The 15040-nt window shown below is 46.0% G+C and overlaps 1 long non-coding RNA gene across 1 annotated transcript in view; it reads left to right on the top strand.

Moving 5' to 3' along the window:
- The window catches only part of LOC139828689 (uncharacterized), a 36395-nt gene extending 21567 nt beyond the window's left edge, over positions 1-14828 (top strand). The window contains exon 3 of the long non-coding RNA XR_011740597.1: positions 14729-14828. This is a non-coding gene — a long non-coding RNA (uncharacterized lncRNA). The remainder of the gene's footprint in view (positions 1-14728) is intronic.
- The last annotated feature ends 212 nt before the right edge of the window (positions 14829-15040 follow it).

The following is a 15040-nucleotide window of genomic DNA, read 5'->3' on the forward strand; positions in this document are numbered from 1 at the left end:
AAGGGAGAGCAGCTCGTATGTCTGAAGAAGTACCCAGAGCATTTCAGGAACTAGCGCCTGCTTGGAGTACTAGTGCATGTTTCACCAATAGAGCAGAGAGGATAAAAAATCCCCATGGATTTCCCTTTCTGGGTCCCTCTGTAACCTACCACACTTTAAATGAAGATCTCCCTCTAGCACCGATTGCCGGTTATTCCCTCCAAGCCATGACCACCAGCCTTTCTTGTTTCAAAGCCGTGCACGAAGCGCCAAAGCAAATCTACTGCACAGCTTTGTTAGCGAACAGCTTTTGAGACTTAGAGTATTTTGTTTTGTGGTTGCCGGATCTCTGTGCTTAGAGGTCATCATCATCTGCCCTAGATAGAACATGATTAATAAAGAACTGTTTTAATGTAATTTTCGCTGCTGACCTTAATTGCACAGGTCAGAAATGAAAGCAGCTCACCATATGCCAGACATTAAGGTCTTGAGCAATTCCCCAGCAAACGTTACACTCCCTGGATTGGATTGGAGCCCGGCCAGGCTGCGCTCATTGAAACTTATAAATTGCCTTTATCTTGCTGGCAATGTAAAATTAAATTGGTATAAGGGATATTGCATTGTTGATGAAGATGTACAAGGCAGAGTTAACTCCAATACAGTGAACTTATCCCGAGATATGAAAAATATCTTAATTGGCTCAGCACCTTCCTTGCATGGCCTTGAAGAAACACAGTGTTCCTGCAAACTGCAGTGCCATTAAAGGAAATAGGCTTTGTTCATTCTCTTTGTGTGTTTGAATTGTACAGTTTTTCCTATACTGCTCATGAAGCTTAGAGTGTGAAACAGGATGTATAGCAGTTTAGATGACGCCGGAGTGAGCTATGATTGTATCTAAAAAGTCCTTTTCTTGTGATATATTTATGGCCTGTAATCCCTCCCTTGCTGCAATTCTTTCCCAAGCTCTATTTCAATCCTTTGTCCATATAGGGCTCATTTTATCAAGTTTTCTCATCTCCAGCTATAATGACAATTGCATGATGTAAATCTAGGAGCAACAGTGAGTCACTGGCTAGAGATGAACTCCCGTGAACATTAACCCTTCTGGGCTCTCTTAACATTTGGACCCAGACTTCGGAAGCAAATGAAAATGAAAATCCTCCCAGTAATTTTCCCTTCTCATGAATTCAATCAGAGAAATTAAAGACAGCCTGGACCTTTTGGGTCAGTTCATCCTGCTTTCCTTGTGTCAGAGTCTTTGTGGCCTCTGCAACATCTCTTTGAGAGAAGATGGGGAAGTTATTGTATTACTCACTTGTTAATCCTTCTAGAGTTATAACTATATTAATATAATTGTGCCAAACCGAGGCAGACATTTGCCAGAGACAGAGAGTGAGGAATGCAGTGTTCCTATTCTCAGGGACTTACATTCTCAAAGAGCACAGCTAAATACAGACGGCTGAGCAGCAAAGCAGTGGGGCCTGACTGTTCAACCAGGAGAGACCGTGTAGCAAACTAGAAAAGCCCACAAAAATCCCAAAGGCCTTTCCTACTCCTGTGATGGAACATGCAGTCCTGGAAGCGGGTTACACACACACAGGAGATGCCATCGCCAGCAGTTACTTGTGTGCGCGATCACAAAACTGCTGCGTATCCTGCAATGAGTTATGAGCTGCAGGATCTTTGGGAGAGAGGGCAGCAGGCTCCTGCCAGCTATGCGGGGAAAAGGAAAACGAGTTTGGATGAGTGGACTGGTCAGAGAGCTCTGAAGATCCACAGTCATCTGTCCTTGGCCCTGAGCAACGTGCCATGTGTGTGACTGGCCGGAACTCCTGGGTCCTTGATTGCAGCATCGTTAAGGGGTTTATGCACTCGGTTGTCACACTCAGATACTTCCCAACTGTTCTTGACATGAGACCTACTCTCTTGTTAGGTGAAAGGTTGGCTCAATTTTTCTCCTGTGACCCTAGAGAAGGCTTCAGCGCTCCAAGACTGATGCTGCCTACAGTTCTGTACCTGCGGTGTGGTCAGAGCGCCTTGTTTGCTCCTCCACTCACATTTTTAATAGCCAATATGGACCACAGGCAGTTTTGGAGGGTTCCTATTAAAGCCTTCTTGTGAATTTGGGGCTCTCCTGAAAACTGGCAGCCCTATAAGTACCAACTGTAGGGCTGGTGCGGGGTCGGGAGGAGGAGGGGATATCCCACAAACCATCCATCTGGACACAGGAGGCCTCAATACCTTTCAGCCTGTAGGTGTGAGGGTGACAAGCTCTAACAAACGCAGCAGATGGGTGTCTGGTAGAGAGTCTTTAGTGGGGCTGGCTGAGCGCCTGACAAACCACGGGGAGAAAATCACAGTACTAAAAGAAGCCCCATGCAGAAACACACTGAAACGTTGCCAGCAAAACATCCGACCAGCTCCTGAAAGGGCTTCCCGCTCGGCGGAAAGCAAACCTGCTGGTTTCTGCATCCGTTTCCTTCTCTTTTCCCAACCCTGATGCCGCGGAAGGACCTCGGTGAACAGCTCACCCCAGCAGCCGTCTCCCACCGTGGCTCTTCTCATGTTCTCCTGATACCCGAGGGACAGGACATGCAGCATCCAGGTTGTACATGGGCCGCGTCTGCAAGTTCTTTAAAAGAGGAAGAGGGATTTCAGCCGAACGTATCTGTTAACCGGCTCCTTCACCTAATTAGCTGTGGAAAAGTCACCAGATGGACACAGATTTTAATGATGGCTTCATTCAGAGTCTTGGAGGAGTGGGTTGGATATAAGAGATAATTATCTTGACTTTTAGATGTAAAAGGCTTCTATTTTATTCTGCCTTTTTTTCCCTCTAGTTCATTTTTAATGAAAGAGAGGAACAGTGAAATTCAAAACATCAAATAAAAAAGGAAGGTTGACAATCCAACGTTTAATCTCTGTTTAGTGCCAGCCTGGAGTGACATTTCTAAGGATTGGTTTGATGGGAAGTTTGTTTGTTCATAAATTGCCACAAAATGGCATTCTGGGCTTAGCCAGGGCCTTTCCCCCTCCCCATTGTGTACTGGGAGGAAAGTTAAAGTGATTTGATTCAATGCTACAGGGGCTGCAGCTGTGTTTTCATGACACAGAAAGAAATATAGGTAGGAAAAGCCTCTTTCACACCCATTCTTTCCTGCCCTTCACACACCTCTGCTCATACACCGTATTCAGGGTGCCCGTACCTGTCAAGGGAAAAGCCTCTTCTGACCTCTGATCTGATTTTTTGAGGGAAATCTGTTTTCCAGCAAGTCCCTCCGATCTCCACCGGTGCTCCCCGAGCATCTGGTACAACAGGAGTAGCACAAACAAGAATCAAAACCTAAACAAATTCCCACATTTCTTTTGAAACCACTTGGACAGCTGAGAATTTGCAGTGTATGGCTATCAAATTGGGCAACTGTTGTCTTGAGTGCAGTCTCTAGGGACAAGTTTTGGCCTCTAATATCATACTGAAGGGCCTGACAGTAGCACACACCGATGGAAATGCCGTATATAGAAAAGAATAGAGAAACAGAAGACAAAAAGCCTGTAGTTTCTGAGAACTTACATCGGCAGCTGGATGAGTGGATCATGTTATCTGTAATTGAAATAACTGAGACCTCTGAAGTCCGTCAAATGAAGAAACCACTTGAGAACAACATTGTTGGAGAGGTTTTAGCATTCAGTGCCTTGGGCAGCCCACGAGACCAGCCAGGGTCTCCAGCCCTCTCCGTGCAGTTAATGTGCAGATCAGCAGAAGAAAGTCCACAGAAATAGAAGCTGATGGGGAAATTCAAAAGACTCCACTCAGTGCTCTTACAGTGCCTCCTTTTCCTATCACAGTTTCAGTAAAAAAGGAAAGGATAAAGGGGAAAAGATTTATTAGTGTTGTTACCATTATTTTACTATCATTAGCCCAAGTTACCAGTAACATTGTGTGGGATATGGCTCTCTGAAATAATCAGGTCTAAGCTCCTTCCCCAAGCCTTTGCATTAACTTCAACTGAGACTCTTCCAGCCTGAGAGGAAATTGTCTGGGACAAATCCCTGTGTCCGTGGAAAAAACAGCACGAACTCTTAACTCGGGGAGCTGATCATGGATCACAAGATCAGTTCTGGGCCAGTTGTAGCTGGATGTATATAGATATAGATATGGACATATGTATATACGCTTGTGTGCAAAGCTCTTTGCTGGATGCTGGAAGGTACTACCACTGCTTTAAGAGTGTGCAAGAGAGCTGGGATAAGAAAACAACTCCCCCGTAACCAAAAGAGATGTCAGGGTGTAATTAGGGATGCGGAGTAGAAACAGCAAGTCTGGGACCTTTTTGCTGGGACAGCTTCTCCGCCAGGAAGTGTCACATTGAGCTTGGACCCTCCCAGGCCGGTAGCCTTGGTGTGCCCCACAACAGAAAGGTTTCCCTTTCACTAGAGTAGCGTTTCCTGGTGATTGACTGAAGACCTTGTTTAACATGAGATCAGACACCATTTCCAAACCAGCACATTGTTTTTGGCATTGTGATGTCACTAGCTTTTGCTTTCTAGTTTTCCTAGTGGCTTTATTAAAGTGTGAAGCTGCTTTCTGCATTTCAGATAGTGGCGTAAGTGTGTATTCATCATTTTGAGCTGCTGGTGTTCAATGGCTGCCTTCACTTTTGGATCACCCTGGAATTTCAACTTGCTGGTGAGCTGATGAAAAGTAGATAGAAAAGTCTGTATCACAGAGCTCATTCAATATTTGGAGAAAAAACCACATCCAATATGGAATATACATGGTTTCACGCTTTAAAAAAAGGAAACACTCAGAGATTAGCGTGGGGTCTTTTCTGTTAAGCACCAAGAATTGTCTGGATTATTTTCTTTTTTAGTTAATTAATTCCTTGAATGATCAGTTACAGCCAGAGGAGCTGGGTGTGCTGAGACCTTCTCCAGCAATGCTCAGGCTCTTGCAGGATCTGCTCCCATATTAGAAATGCCGTGGTCAGGCCAGGGTGACCAAACCATCATGAGATTCCAGCTGTACCATTAGTGATGTCGCTTAGAGCGGGTGATGACCCAAGTACTGTCTGTTCTAGCTATGCTTTAATAATGCTCTTTTCCCCCCACCCTCCATCTCCTATTTATTTACATGGAGTGAGGCCATCAGAGTGACAACCTGAGTTAACAAGATGGTTCATCATCTCCTCTGTAATTTGAATTCAGCAAATTGCTGCCTCACATCTGCATGTGTGTCGGTGCGTCTCACGCTCCTCCGACACATCCCCTTTCCAGGGCTATCATTTTTCACCTAAGATCATGAACAGGCATTTGGAAAGTGGCCTCAACCAGCGAGGCGAGAAGTCAGATCATTTTTATGAACCAAGGGGTAGAGCGATCCATAAAATATATGTGAAATTAGAACCAGTGCTTCACCGTGAGCAAGACACCAATTAATGGGTTCCGTGGGTTTGGATTTAATACAGCGGAAGATTTACCAGGCTTTAAAAGCTTAATACCAACACCGTTTATTGGGTGACATAGTTTGTCAGTGGCTAAGGGCTTCCTGATTCCCTTGTCCCTTGCAAATGGCAGCAGTTATAGCTACAGAGATTGACAGGGGAATGCTGCTCTTTGCTAAAGAATTTCTTAACCTTTTCCATTGGTGGAGCATGAGTGGAGGACGGGATGCATTTTGGTAGGGAATGCAAAGAATTAAAATCAACATAGATAGGAGTCTCTCTGTGCAGCTCTGACTGGCCCTCACTGAGCAGAAACATCATCAATAGTATGATGAACATCGGGTAATTTGTTTGACTTTGTCAAGTGCTTCCTCCTTTCCCTTTTCTTCAGAAGATATTTCTTCCACGTTACCTGCTCCTGGTCTTCATAGCTTAAGGTGAGAGACAACCACCATCTTCAGTGCAGCACTATCGCCTCATATGGGATATGGAGACATAACTGTGGTTCCAAACTATTGGGTTTTCTTGTGTGAACTCTATTAAACCTGATAGGAATGGTGTTGGAAACCATTGTTTCTTTAGACATGCTCTTTAAGGACCTGGTGGCAAGAAGCCTTTAAGTCAAGGTTAGTGGTCGAGAGGGAAGGGTATGATGCTGAAGGATAAGGATGCTCTCAGAGCTGTCTGGTGGCACTGACCTGCAGTACCATGTGGTCCTTCCGTTTGACTTCATCTCTTGATGAGCGAATTGCTCCCAGGGAGCTCACTCTGTGCCATGTTTTGCAAGAACGAGGATGCTCTTGTGTGCTAGCAATCTCCGCTCTTCTTCATACTGTTCCACAAAGCTCTGCTCAGCCTGAAGCTCCCAAGGCCAATCCTACTCACTGGTGGCTGGAGGTGAGAAATGAAATCTGTGATGAAAAAGCAGCAAGAGATGGGGCCAACTTGGCCAGGCCACCAACCCTGCAGGTCAGCTCTTCCTCCCAGCATCTCCAGTTCTGCTCTGACAGTTGTGCCCTAGCGCAGGTCCTGCCGTAACAGATCTCCTGCGGCTGTGGCACTGCCGTTGTCCAGCCTTTCCAGCCTTCTCCATCTGTCCACCTGTTCTTCCCTTTCCCTGCAGACAGTAGAGAGTTTGGATTAAGAATCGCTGGGCTGGGAGGGTATTCAGCCAGCGAGAAGGGGGTGCTGGATGGGTTGGTGGGTTGTTAATTCCTTTTGGAGGAAGGGCAGGACTGTGGGAAATGGGGTGGCATCAACGCGCTGTGCCCACCACATTACTGTGGAAGGAAGGAACAGTGCTGGCGCGTTGCAAGGAGCGCTGGTGCTGGTGTGGAGGTAGTTAGCAAGCGCTGTTAATAATGCCAGCCACCTGCTCCATTAGCCACGGTTTCAAACAGAAAGGATATAGTATGCAAATCACCATGCAAAGCAGGCTGGCAAAGACCAGCTAGGGGCAGGGAGTTGCCAAAGGCTCTGGTAGCAGCTGAAGCAACAGATGTGTTGCACCAAAGAGTGCCAGGAAGGGAACAAATGGCCGTGGCCGCACTTTCCCTTGGGCAAAGGAGAATGGTGAAATTGCCATTTGGCAGTATTTCGGTCAGGTCTTTATATGGGTAGTTGACCTTGATTTGAAGGCGGGTACATGAGGTGCCCTCCAATTGGCACCTGCTGTATTAGCCAGCACCCAAACACATCAGTTTAACTCATTGAAGGAACAGGAACGTATGTTGCGCTAACCTGTTACTTGCATAAATTGCATCTCATTGCTTTTTATAGCTTACTTATACACTATAAATTTTGTAAGAAGAGAGAGAGAGGGAGCTAAATAAGGTTGAATTAATGCAGCAAGAGAAGTTCCTTCCCTTCTAGCTGTACCAGAAGAGCAGTTGCTTCCCTTTGTCTGGAGGTGTGAGTACTAAGGATGAGCAGTGGATGAATTTCAAAGAAATTCAAAGCCTTGGCTGGATTCGGATATGGCACCCTCAGCCGTATTGGCCAAGAAAACACGCAGAAGCCAGCCTGGCTGAATATCGCGGGCCCCTGGAGCTCAGCTCTTGGTAAATGTGAACCGAGTGTTGAAGGAATTTAGGATGAGACTTGACTGAACCTGTGCCAAGATTTGTCAGAGGCTGAGATTTGAAGGAGGATAGCCTTTTGAGATTCGGAATAGCTAGGCTGTGTTTCTGGCTCTGCCTCATACTCCTGGGGTGACCCTGGGCAAGACGTTTAATCATGCAAAAAGGCATACCAGCTGTATCCTTACTTTACAGGGCTGCAGGGGTGTTGAAAGGACAGATTAATTAAAGTTTAGAGAGGCTCGAAGGGAACAATGACAAGCCCTACATGAACATCTTGTTGCTAGAGCTAATGAGAAATACACGCTGCAACCCTGGGTGCATTTCTGACATTACAGCGTTTGCTTTTGAGCAGGTTGGTGCAAAATAAACAACTTCAGCAAAATAAAAAGTTTAATACTTTCTATTAGGAAATATCAACATGTTTCATTTTAGTTTATTCCAGGTACTTTCTGGCTTTTTAAGTCCGTTTCGCAAGATAATCTATCATAGCAGGGCTCTTAGGATGCCTTGTAGCGCTGTAGTCGGAGGAGAAACTCTATCTCATCCTGACAGAGGTAATTTGGCTCCGTATCTCTGTGGTAATATGCAAAGCTCCTGAACACCATATATTTCATATCACTGCAGAAGTTCAGGCAAGAATCTGCTGCTTGTGAGATCCATCTAAAATTTAAATTTGATTCAGCAGATCATAATATTTGATTGGAGGTCCACCACCCTATCTCCTGTAGGTTTTTCATTGGAAATTTCCCATCTCAGTAAAATCAATGTATATTTAAGGATGCATTTTTTGGAAACCATATGTTGCTGCTGCAAGAACACATTGATGTCATATTGCTTGCTGGCAATATATGGTGTATATATGTTGGCAGTATATAGTGCCTGCTTCCATTTCCAATTCATGCTCAAGCCCTTTATGCTGCGTTATTGGTATATTAGAGCAGAAAACCATAGAGTTCCTTATGAACTTAAGCTGATTTATAATACCACATAAAAGGTGAAATAGGAGGGGGTTTCTTCTTTCACTCTAAACGAGGCAAAATTGTTAATTCAGCCAAGTATTCCACGGCTCCGTAAATAAATCCAAATCCCTCAACATAAAATGAAATGGATAGGTTGTTAATCCGTTAGAAAGAAACTAATTATTCTGGGTGGTGGGGTTTTTGTATCCCTGATAGAAGTCTGAGGTTTGATAGATGCACGAGAATCATACCATAGGAACTATTCTGCTCATCTGTACGTGAGCTGGTTGGGGAAAATGTGGTTAAAAAATGTGCAGAGAAAAATAAAAGACATTTGTGGGAAGATGAGGAAAGCAATGTTTTACATGGAAAAAAATGGATATTGCTCTGCATTTAACATTGACTTCCAAATTACTCTCAACCTTGCCGTGATTACTCAATTTTCCCCAAAATAAAAAATCCTTTCTGAAGGTAATTTACTATCCTAAAAAAAAAAAACCCAACTAACAAAATCACAGTATTAAGACTTTCTTGGAGAAAAACAAGATTTCTTTATGGACTGTCATGGAAATGCGTAATTTCAGGAGAAATGTGAACAGGAGAAATCAAAGAACCGAATGTTTTGAGTGAAGTAAAAAGAACTTTATGAGACTTTTCATACGACTTCTCTGAATCCCTGTGACCTACCCATTTGGTTGTCCATCCCCCCTGAGTTTCCCATAATAAAGCAGTATGTTTTGGAGCTGGTGTGGGTATTAAGATTAACTCCTGCCGCATATTCTGGCAGAAAAGGTGTTCTTTGTGGGAGAGATACGTTAAATTTAGTATGTACCACGTGCATCACTTCTGCTCTTGAAAAGCATTGGCCAGAGCTGTGCACGTATTTGTAACATTCCCAGAGCAAAAGCAAATCTGTCCTTACGAGATTTGGTGGTGTTTGGTGATTTTATCGTGCCCGCCTGCAGTTCGTTACCTGCATGTATATTAAAGGTAGTTTTCAGTGGTTGCTCTTTCCCTTGGCTCTCGAGCACACCAGGAATATCTCAGCACCCGAGTGGGTGCAGAGTTTCTTGTGGCAGGATGATGGGAACCACGGCACAAAACTCTGCGCGGCTGATCCATGCGAGACGTGTTTGCATTGCAGCCGAGGCTTTTAGATCCAAAAGGGCAAACAAGCCTCTTTTCTTTGGAGGTGATGATGAAATTCACAGTGACTTTAATAGGAGTGCATTTTTACCCTGCAAACATTTTAGAGGTTACACAAAATCACAGAATCACAGGATCCCAGAATGTCAGGGGTTGGAAGGGACCTGGAAAGCTCATCCAGTGCAATCCCCCCATGGAGCAGGAACACCCAGCTGATGTTCCACAGGAAGGTGTCCAGGCGGGTTTGAATGTCTGCAGAGAAGGAGACTCCACAACCTCCCTGGGCAGCCTGGGCCAGGCTCTGCCACCCTCACTGAGAAGAGGTTTCCTCTCAAATTTAAGTGGAACCTTTTGCATTCCAGTTTGAACCCATTACCCCTTGTCCTATCACTGGTTGTCACTGAGAAGAGCCTGGCTCCATCCTCCTGACACTCACCCTTTATATATTTCTAAACATTAATGAGGTCACCCCTCAGTCTCCTCTTCTCCAAGGTAAAGAGCCCCAGCTCCCTCAGCCTTTCCTCACACGGGAGATGCTCCACTTCCTTAATCATTACAATCTCTTCCTGGCTGTGTCCTTTTTTTCACACTAAAGCTATTAAGCCAAATTCCTCCTGGGGGGCCTGTGGCTCCTACATTAGGCTCTTCCTTAATCATAAGCTCCAAATCCTGCTTCTGACCCAAGACATTATCTCATTTTTTGGCTGAGGATAGATGGAATCCTCCCTGTCCCCATATGCAGTGGCACAAGGATCCTTGGTGATCACAAAACTACCACGCTCCTGAGATGGGGACGCCAGCCCCATTTACAGGCTCCAAATGATAAGGCAAGTCGATAGAAATCACAGCGGGGCTTTGTTTTCTGTGCCGACCGGCCAGAACCCACAATAAACTTCCAGGGTGGTGTGAATAGTATTTGATCATCTTCTGCTCCCGCCCGTGAGAACATCCATCTGCACATCTGGAGACTCTGCAGCAGGTGCGTAGCACCTTCCGCCAACCTGGAAGACAAAAGCAGGATGAGAACCTGTCCTTCTGTCCATGCTGAGCCAGGAGCGATGTCGGTGCTGCCCGTGGTGATCACATCTGCACCTTTCGTGGCTGACACCCTGACTTCTCCACTCCCGCCTGGCTTCCCCCCTTCCCTGCTCAAATCCACCAGGAGAGGGGAGGGGAGGTGCTTGAAAATTCCCTTTGAAATCTTGCCTGGGAGGCACAGATGTATCAAAGCAACGAAGTTGTGTGTGTGTGTGAACCAGCCCAGCCATCACATCAAAGCGAAGAACAAGCAGGAGTTTCAAAGGGCTGCCCTTGTTCCCCCTTCCTTGTTTGTACGTGCGTACGCATGCATGCACGCACATGCACACGCGTGTTTTTCCTCCCTTAGAAACTAACGGGCTTCTCCGGGGGCTGCTCGTTAAACTCTGCGCCGATTTGGGGAGATGCACCATCTCTCTCTGCAGTTGCAGCATCAAGCAGGTTAACCAGGTTGGGTTAACTGCACCGATTCCTGCTGTCAGCCCAGAGAATAAGAAGACAGACAGATGCAGCGCGAACCAGTGACTCAGAAAAGGTCCCTTAAAAGGCCAGGATTACCCACAAAAGCACGTCAGCTCCTTGACCAAAAGACAAGAGGGTGTTGCCTTTAGTGTATGTGACAGCTGATAAAACAACCTTTCCCACGTGTTCAATAAAAGTCACAGGCTCAGAGCCCTTTTCAACACCTTTATCCCGGCTGTCAGTTATGAAGCCTCCTGATACCGATAAGACACAAGTCAGGACAAATATTGCCCTGTTTTCTGAGGGGTGAAATAGTGGCATATGCAGTGAAGCGACTGGAAGGCAGAGTGACAGGACAGACACACATCAGAGCTGGGAGCAGGTATTTGCAGGGGGAACCTGAGTTTCAGGCTCAGAGACACAGAGGCAAGAATGGCCTGATTTACAGGCTCTGAGTCTCTCATAGCTGGGGTGGGATGGACTCTGGACTCAGCCCTTCTGTGGGGTGATTTGGTCCCATTCTGCATCTGCCTGCATTAGCAGTGGTTGACAAACAGACAACGTGACTCCTGACCAACATGGTGGCCAATGATACCTGTGTTGGGATGTGACACAGGCCATATTTGTCACATTAAATATGCTCCCGGTCTTGATGTGAAGCTGCAGTAGATCAAACTGCCGTGGCGAACTGGTGCCCAGGGTATTTAGGGGGGAGCTCCAGCCAGTGCCGATGAGCATCTCATATCCAAACAGGAACAGAGAGATTAACTGCAGGGTGGATATTTCTGCAAAGCCGCAATCACAGCACTAATTGCAGGGGGATGTACCCACAGAGAGGCGATGTGCAAATCCTTGGAAAGATGCTCTCTGCCCTGGAGAGCGCTGGCTCTCTTTAGAAGAGACCGACAAAGTGCATTTCATTAAATGGGGCACTCGGCCTCTGAGCCTGTCACACAAGGTCACAGAAGAACTGTGTGACAGGGTAGCAATCCAAAACTCCCTGCGCTGAGCCTCAACCACAACTTCCCCGATGCTTTCTTTGATAATTAGCTGCCCTACTAAAAGAAAGACAAAATCACCTCCCTCCTGCTTTCCTACAGCTGGAGAGTTGCTGTTTTGGGAGTTTTTCACCATGGTTGTTTGGGAAAGTGCTGGGTTAAACGGGCTCTGCCCTGAGAGCGATACTTGGCTCAGCCTGAGCGGGTTCGGAAACGCTGCCCTGAGAAGCTCCTGCATCACTTTGTCCCAGAGGCCTCGCTGCATGAGACTTACAGGAGACAACGCTGCATTCCATCCAGAGCATCTCCTGCTGGGGACACAAGGAGGAATAAATGGGTACCACATGTCCTGTGTTCTGAATTTGAAGGCTTCTCCCTGTGCACAGCAACTTTTAGCACTTTCCTGGGCAAATGGATAGTGCCTAGCGTGAGTCAGATGTTCACATATGTTTGCCCCAGCTTTCTCTACTAAAGCAAAAAGAAAATACCTTTGGTAATTCCTTTGCTGCAACTCTGAAAGACCTAAATAAAGAGCATGTATGTTGGATTTTAGTGGTTGGTGAAGTCTGGAGGGCCAGAAGGCAACGTCTACCTGAATTGTACCTGATTATTCATAGAATCATTGAATCATTTCAGTTGGAAGAGACCCTCAGGATCATCAAGTCCAACCATAACCTAACTCTAGCACTAAACCATGTCCCTAAGAACCTTGTCTAACCCCTTTTAAACCCCTCCAGGGATGGTGACTCCACCACTGCCCTGGGCAGCCTGTTCCAATGCCTGACAACCCTTTTCATGAAGGATTTTTTCCTAATATCCAGACTAAACCTCCCTTGGCGCAACTTGAGGCCATTTCCTCTTGTCCTATCACTTGCTATTTGGCAGAAGAGACCAAAAGGCTTCACAACTGGTGCATCCGCAGATGTCCAGACATGGCAAGGCTGAAAAGCAGCAGCCAGCGGGGCTGTTAGTGTCACTGCCAGGTGACAGAGGTGGGATCTTCCTTCACTTGGCCCTGTGGCCTCACCCGGTTTAGTGGAGAAAAGAACTTTGTGTGTTAATGCAACAGCATTTGTGTTGCAAGAGGGTAAATCAGTAACGTATTGGGGGCAGCACTGGGCTTGAGTTGACAGAGGTAGTTTTCTCTCCACTGTACATAGTGCTCTTAGGCATTTATTGGTAGGTCCTCAAGAGACTCTGAGCATTTTAATGAAATCGGAAGCCTCTTTTTATAAATGTATTTCATTTTTATTCTTACATGTGTGAGTGAATTTCCAGCTCATAAAAGTGAAGACCTCTTCAAAGTTCACACAGAGTCACTAAAGCGCAAAGCTGCGGTTCATTCCCCTCAGGAGCGAAAGCCTCAGACTCCTGCCTTTCGCATCCTTTATCTCTCGCTGCCGCCTCTGAAACTGCTGCTGAACACCAGGCCAGATCTCTGGCCTCCTGGGCCTGTCCCCTCTGCTCAGTCCTGTGAGCCAGACTCAGTGCACCACCGGGACTCCTAAACTGGGTCCAGTTCAGAGCCGCCCCTTTTTACACAGAAGAGATTTTCAACCTTGAAGAAGTGAAGGAAGACCTGGCTCAGAGTGTGTAGAGACTGAGGAAGGATGATTTCAGTCTCTCCAGGGTTCATCATTGCGTCTCACTCAGTTCCTGCCATGCCCATTATCTTCGGCAGACACATCTATCTGAGAATGCTTCTCTTCTCCTCAATCCTCATTTTTCTTCCCAGGCGTGGGCATCCTCCCTTCAACTTCAAGCACCTCTCCATAGCCCTCTGTTTCCTAACTAATATTATTTATTGATAGCCTCTTTCTCTTCTTTTTTCTTTTTCCCTTTTGGCTCCGTGGCTCATCAATTAACTGGAGAGGGTATTGATTGGTAATTGTGTCAGGTTTCCCAAAGCTTTCTGGGAAATGCGGCCGCTGCTGCTGTTTCAGATGATTGCATATGCTCTGTCTTTGATTCACAGAGCACAGCCAGGGAGTATTCTCACTCAATGTGACTTAAACGAGCAATGAGCTCACAATTTACCCTTAGGAGGGTATTATTTGCAGCTCTCACTGGATGGGTGTTTGACATTAAAAAGAAAACAGAAGAAGCCAGAACCTAACAATTAATTCCCACTGAGCCAAATGGAAACTTTAAATTGGGAGTCTATGGCAGTCTGACATATGTTAGCTTATAGCACTCGGCTACCTGGCTGGAAGGATATTTGTGGCTGGCAAACCAAACTTATAGTAGTAACATGGTTTGTAACCCAGTCTGATTTGCACCCTTCTCTTTCTAAAGATTCAGTAAATTAAGTTCATGTTGGTGGCACTTTCCTGTAAAACTGCTGCTGTAATCCCTACTGGGTCTGTCAGTACTAGCTCAGCTCCTACATTTGGCAACAATTTGTTTGAAGAGACCAGCTCTTGATTAATAAGGGAGTTTTTTCTGAGTCTTCTGCTTTTCTATATGACAGATAATGCTGTCCTAGCAAGCTTGTGATTCCCAAGCCTGGGATTGCAAAACTGGTGTTGGCCTTTCAACGTGTCCATGTGCTCAGCTCCCTTTCCGTGCTGAACCCCTATTGATTGCAGCTGAGGTGAAAACTTGACATTTCTCTTTGCTTCTAGGGTGATTTACGTGGCCTTACAACCCACAATACATCCCTGGCCTGAAAGACACAGTCTCCATCTCACTGACAAATGCCAGCTTGTGTTTCAAAGCGATGAAGGGTGGGTGAGTAAGAGACAGCAACACGGACTTAACAGCAAATAGCCTGAGAAAGAACTACTTTATATATCTGAAAATGGTAGATATTCCATCGATGCCTTGCTTGCATTATAGGGTGATCAGCTCACTGCTGTGTTCAGAAGCTGAGCTGCTGAGCTGGGTGCTGCTCTGGGTGCTCCAGGGAGGGCTGGGACACTGGGGACTCACAATGG

Source organism: Patagioenas fasciata, chromosome 10 (genome assembly GCF_037038585.1).
Source record: "Patagioenas fasciata isolate bPatFas1 chromosome 10, bPatFas1.hap1, whole genome shotgun sequence".
Taxonomy (NCBI): domain Eukaryota; kingdom Metazoa; phylum Chordata; class Aves; order Columbiformes; family Columbidae; genus Patagioenas; species Patagioenas fasciata.